At 43.3% G+C, this 5,891-nt stretch overlaps 1 pseudogene; it reads left to right on the plus strand.

Annotated features, from left to right (window-relative positions):
• Window positions 1-1,410: 1,410 nt before the first annotated feature.
• Window positions 1,411-2,880, plus strand: LOC102765248 (annotated as a pseudogene).
• The last annotated feature ends 3,011 nt before the right edge of the window (window positions 2,881-5,891 follow it).

Below are 5,891 nucleotides of genomic sequence, written 5' to 3' on the forward strand. Positions count from 1 at the left end.
ACATCTAGAATAGAGAACTCCTAAAATTTAAACAATTAAAATACCAAACAACCTGCCCTAGCTGGTTTGGCTCAGTGGATAGAGCGTCAGCCTCCAGACTGACGGGTCCCAGATTCGATTCCGGTCAAGGGCACATGCCCGGGTTGCAAGCTTTATCCCAGTGGGGGGCGTGCAAGAGGCAGCCAATCAGTGATTATCTCATCATTGATGTTTCTATCTCTCCCTCTCCCTTCCTCCCTGAAATCATTAAAAATATATTCTTTTTAAAAATACCAAAAGACCTGATTATGTGCAAAAGACTTGAATAGACATTTCTCCAGAAATACACAAATGGTCAAAAACACATGAAAAGATACTCAGCACCACTGATTAGTTACAGAAATGCAATTCAAAACTACAATGAGATACCATTTCACACTCATTAGGATGGCTACTACAAAAAGAAAATACATGTTGGTAAGGATGTGAAGAAATTAGAATTCTTGTGCACTGCTGGTAGGAATGTAAAATGGTATAGCTACTGTACAACAGTATGGTGGTTCCTAAAAGAAATTAGAAATAAATTTACTTTATAACCAAACAATTCCACTTCTGGGTATATATTCAAAATAATTGAAAGTAGGGTTTCAAAGAGATATTTGTACACCTATGTTCTAGCAGCATAATTAACAGTAGCTAAAATTTTGCAATCTAAGTGTGCATCAACAAATGAATGGATAAACAAAACGTGTTGTATGTATACAATAAAGTATTATTCAGCCTTAAAAAGGAAGGAAATTCTGGTACATGCTTCAACATGGATGAACCTTGAAGAAATTATGCTAAGTGATATAAGCCCAACACAAAGGAATATATGTTTCCACTTTTCTGAAGTACCTAAAATAGGCAAATTCATAGAGAAAGAATGAACAGAGTATACCAGGGACTAGGGAAAGGGTAAGATGAGGAGTTATTGTTTAATGCAGCGGTCGCCAACCTTTCGGACCTCACGGACCACCAGTTGTCCGCACATCACCGGTTGGCGACCGCTGTTTTAATGGGTAAAGAGTTCCTATTTAGAATGATGAAAAAGTTCTGAAAATGAATATTGATGATGGTTGCACAACACTTAATGCCACTGAACTGAACACTTGAAAATGGTTAAAATGGTAAATTTTGTTATGTATATTTAACCACAATAAAAACTTTTCTAAAGTGTAGCAAGTCTTCCCACCTCCCCCGACCCGGAAATTCCACTTCTAAGAAGTTACCCTAAAGAAATAATCAAGCATGGGCAAAAGATTTACCTACAAATTAAAGCAGCTCTGGAAACAAACTAAATGTCTAACTTATCAAAGAAGCTACATAATAAAATAGAAGGGGATCATTAATATGTTACTTTTTCCTATGGGAGCCACCGGGTAGAGAGGAGTGTGGCCTTCTCCTCTCATGCCATGGCATGTGCTCCTCCTCTAATATCAGTGTCCTCTAAAAAGGTGGAGTCATCAGGCAAAAAAGTAACTTTGCCTGCTGCGTTCAAGGCTCCTATTCGACCAGATATTGTGAATTTTGCTCACACCAACTTGCACAAAAGCAACAGATGGCCCTAAACTGTCAGTGAATTGGCAGATTATCAAAACATGCTGAGTCTTGGGGTACTGTGGCTCAAATCCCCAGAGTTGGAGGTGGTCAAACTCATTATTCTGGCCAGGGTGCTTTTGGAAATATGTGTTATGGAGGCTGCATGTTTGCACCAACTAAAACCTGGCGCCATTGGCACTGCAGAATGAACACAACACAGAAGCGATATGCCATGTTCTCTGCCCTGGCTGCCTCAGCCTTCTCAGCACTAGTCATGTCTAAAGGTCATCATATTGGGGAAGTTTCTGAACTTCCTTTGGTGGTGGAAGATAAAGTTGAAGGCTACAAGAAAACTAAGGAGGCCGATTTGCTTCTTAAGAAACTTAAGACCTGGACTTATATCAAAAAGGTCTATTCCTCTCAGTGAATGAGAGCTAATGAGAAACAGTCATATCCAGCACAGAGGACCTTGCATCCTCTATGACAGTGGTCGGCAAACTCATTAGTCAACAGAGCCAAATATCAACAGTACAACGATTGAAATTTCTTTTGAGAGCTAAATTTTTTAAACTTAAACTATATAGGTAGGTACATTGTTATTAACTTAATTAGGGTACTCCTAAGGCTTAGGAAGAGCCACACTCAAGGGGCCAAAGAGCCATGTGTGGCACGTGAGCCACAGTTTGCTGACCACTGAATTCTATGAGGACAATGGTATCAAAGCCTTCAGAAGAATCATCCCTGGAATTATTCTGCTTCATGTAAGCAAACTGAACATTTTGAAACTTGCTCCTGGTGGGGATGTGGGCCATTTCTGCATTTGGATTGAAAGTGCTTTCCACAAATTAAGATGATCTGTATGGCACCTGGCGTAAAGCTGCCTCCCTCAATAGTAACTACCACCTTCCCATTCACAAGAAGCTCAATACATATTTTAGCAGAATCTTGAAATGCCCAGTCAACGCACTACACAAGAAGAGTCACGGCAGAGTCCTAAAAAAGAATCCACTGGAAAACCTGACGCTAAACCCATATACAAAGACCATGCACCGGAGCACCATTCTTCATCAGGCCTAGAACCACAACCTCCAGATGGATAAAACAGCAGCAGTAGCTGCTGCAGTGCTAGAAGTCAAATTAGATCAGAAGGAGGTTCCAGGCAAGACGCCTGTGGTAGGGAAGAAAGGAAAGAGGGCTGTTGGCATCATGAAGCAGAAGTTTTGGGTGGGGAAAAAAGCTACAGCTACCAAGAAACCAGCAGCTGAAAAGAAGTCCACAGAAAAGAAGCCCACTACAGAAGAAAAGACGCTTGTGGCATAAATTTAAATGTTTATTCCATAAAGGTTAAATCACTTTGCACAGCTAATCTATATATATAAAAGGCTGTGTCCATCTGTCAGTCCAGTAGCTATGACGCACTCTGACCACCAGGGGGCAGACACTCAACACAGGAGCTGCCATGACACACACTGGCCATTTATAAAGAAACGGCACTACAGACCTGGTGCCAACAAAGCAATACTCGGCTTAACCCAAGTGGGACACAGGCCCTGCCACCATCCCGGAGTGACAACCCACCAAATCATAGCCAACGCTGCGGAGACTCCATGGAACAAAATGTGGCCCACAGCCCAGCGCAGAAACAGTGGCTGTGGGCGCCAGGTAATAACATCACGTAGCAACACCAGCTTCCTCTCCCTAGTGACTAGCCTACTTGGAGTTTCTTCAGCCCAGAAACCCGACTTGCTTTATAGCCAGGTGCAAACATTTTACAGTTTAACCAAATGTTTGTGAAGCATTTTCCCGTGCCTCATCTCGTTTGATCCTCACAGAAGTCCTGGAGTAGGTAGATAGGAGACTTGGTGGAATCTTATTTTCTTTTCATTAGCAAGCTGTGAATAGCAATATTAAAATATTTCTTCTAATTAATTTCTTTTCAGTGTGCACAAATCCATGCACCGGGACACTAGTTTTGAATAAAAACCTGATCAAAGGCAAAAAAACTGCTATGTTAGCATTGTGCAATTAATCATATTTCATCAATTCTAAAACATGGGCATTTCATATTTTTAAGTCAAAAATCTGGATTATTTTACAACTGATGGCATTTCCTAGTTTTTTGGCAGTCTTTCTTTTTTCTTAGCGGTACAAAAGGTTAATCTTAAGCTACTAATACAGGAAATGTTCAAGTAACGATCCATGGACAGATTACAAAAAGCATAAGGTAACATCTTGTTTTTATAAAAGCTATACATAATCAATATACAAGTTTAGAGGCTATACATCAGAATATTAACAGTATTTATCTCTAGGGATTAAATGAGCTTTACTTAAGAAAAAAATAAAGTTTTTTAAACTTCAATAAACTGGGTATAAAGCCATTCACCCCCTTATCAACATGACACATGTAACATTAAGTACATTTACTATAACTAATTCAGTATTTACTGAGTATCTGCTATGGGTTTAGAACTAAGTCAGGTATCACAGAAGACAGGGATTTACAAAAGAATGTAATTGCCTTGAAGCTCAGCATCTGACAAAAGAATTTACAGTCTAGTCTAGAGCAGTGGTTCTCAACCTCTGGCCTTTTAAATACAGTTCCTCAAGTTGTGACCCAACCATAAAATTATTTTCGTTGCTACTTCATAACTGTAATGTTGCTGCTGTTATGAATTGTAATGTAAATATCTGATATGCAGGATGGTCTTAGGCGACCCCTGTGAAAGGGTCGTTCTACGGCCAAAGGAGTCGCGACCCACAGGTTGAGAACTGCTAGAGAAGAATCTCAAGGACGGTAAATCAGCAACTTAATGCTAAATACTGAACTAGTTCACTGGTTTTATTTATGGGACAACCCACTTAATATGGAAAAAAATTTGTACTGTCCAGCACTCCAAAACTTAAAGAATAAATTTGCATTTTAATACATTAGAGGCTAAAATAAATATCTATACATATAAAAGGCTAATATGCTAAGTATCCATCCGACCAGTAGTTATGATGCACACTGACTACCTGGGGGCAGATGCTCAACGCAGGAACTGCCGAGTTAGTGACTTGGCAGCAGTGGTTCTTGGGTGATGCATCTCGAAACCAGAGAGGAGGGAGCCCGATTCCTCACGGGGCTGCATGATTCCACCGTCAGCCGTGAGTTATGTTGTTGCTGGGGCACTGTTAGCCCCGAATCTGGTTTACTGCACACCTGTGTTTGCATTCCACACCCTGTACAACAGCAACTCTGCAGAGTGCTCTATCCCACTCTGGGGCCCCTCGGGGATGTTGGAGAGCCGGTTTCAACCTGATCCACGCAGGCCAGGCCGAGGGACCCCACCTGCCAGAGGGACCCTGCTCACTCCGCAGACGCCCTTCAAGCCTCGGCACCACCCCAGGTAAAGCCAGCCAGGGAGGGACTGCGGGAGGTTGGCTCCAGGGCAAATCCAGCCTGTCTCACCCAGTCCCACCCCGCCAGCCACCTTCTAATTAATTTCCTTTCGATGTGCACGAATCCATGCACCAGGTCACTAGTCCTTTATAAATCATCTTATTCATTACACAGATGACAAAGTTCACTCTCAGGCTGGTACTCATAAGATTAAAAACTCAAAAAAGCACATGATCACCAGCCATCAGGTAATCCTATATAATAAAACCCTAATACACAAATCGACCAAACGGATGGCCTGAACAGCAAACGACCAGTCGCTATGATGTGTACTGACCACCAGGGGCTGCCCTTGGTGGTCAGTGTGCTCCCACAGGGAGAATGCCGCTTAGGCAGAACCTGGGCTAACAGCTGGTGAGCACAGTGCTAAGGACCTCTCAGAGGATGTCCAGCTGGCAGGTGGACATCCCCCAAGGGGTTCCAGACTATGAGAGGGACCCCACCCCAGTGCACAGATGTCGTGCACCAGGCCTCTAGTAGACATAATCAATGACAAATTAGCAACAGCAAAAGATACCCTACCACATAACTCTTTATTGTTTACTAAAGGCCTGGTGCAGAAAAATTCATGCACTCGGGGCAGGGAGCCTCTCAGCCCAGCCTGCACTCTCTCACAATCCAGAACCACTTGGGTAGGGTCTACTAGACCCATCGCAACATGGCTCTGGTTCCCTGGGCCTGTGGGCCCGGGGAGGAGGGACCAAGATTCCCAGATCGCAGCATGGCTCCGGTTCCCCAGAGCCTGCAGGTGGGGGGAGGGACCAAGAGGCCAGTCAGATCGCAGCATGGCTCTGGTTCCCCGGAGCCTGCAGGAAGGAGGAGGGACCCAGAGGCCAGTCTGATGGCATCATGGCTCCATTCCCACAACTCCCTCCCACCGCCGCAC

Source organism: Myotis davidii, unplaced genomic scaffold (genome assembly GCF_000327345.1).
Source record: "Myotis davidii unplaced genomic scaffold, ASM32734v1 scaffold545, whole genome shotgun sequence".
Classification (NCBI taxonomy): domain Eukaryota; kingdom Metazoa; phylum Chordata; class Mammalia; order Chiroptera; family Vespertilionidae; genus Myotis; species Myotis davidii.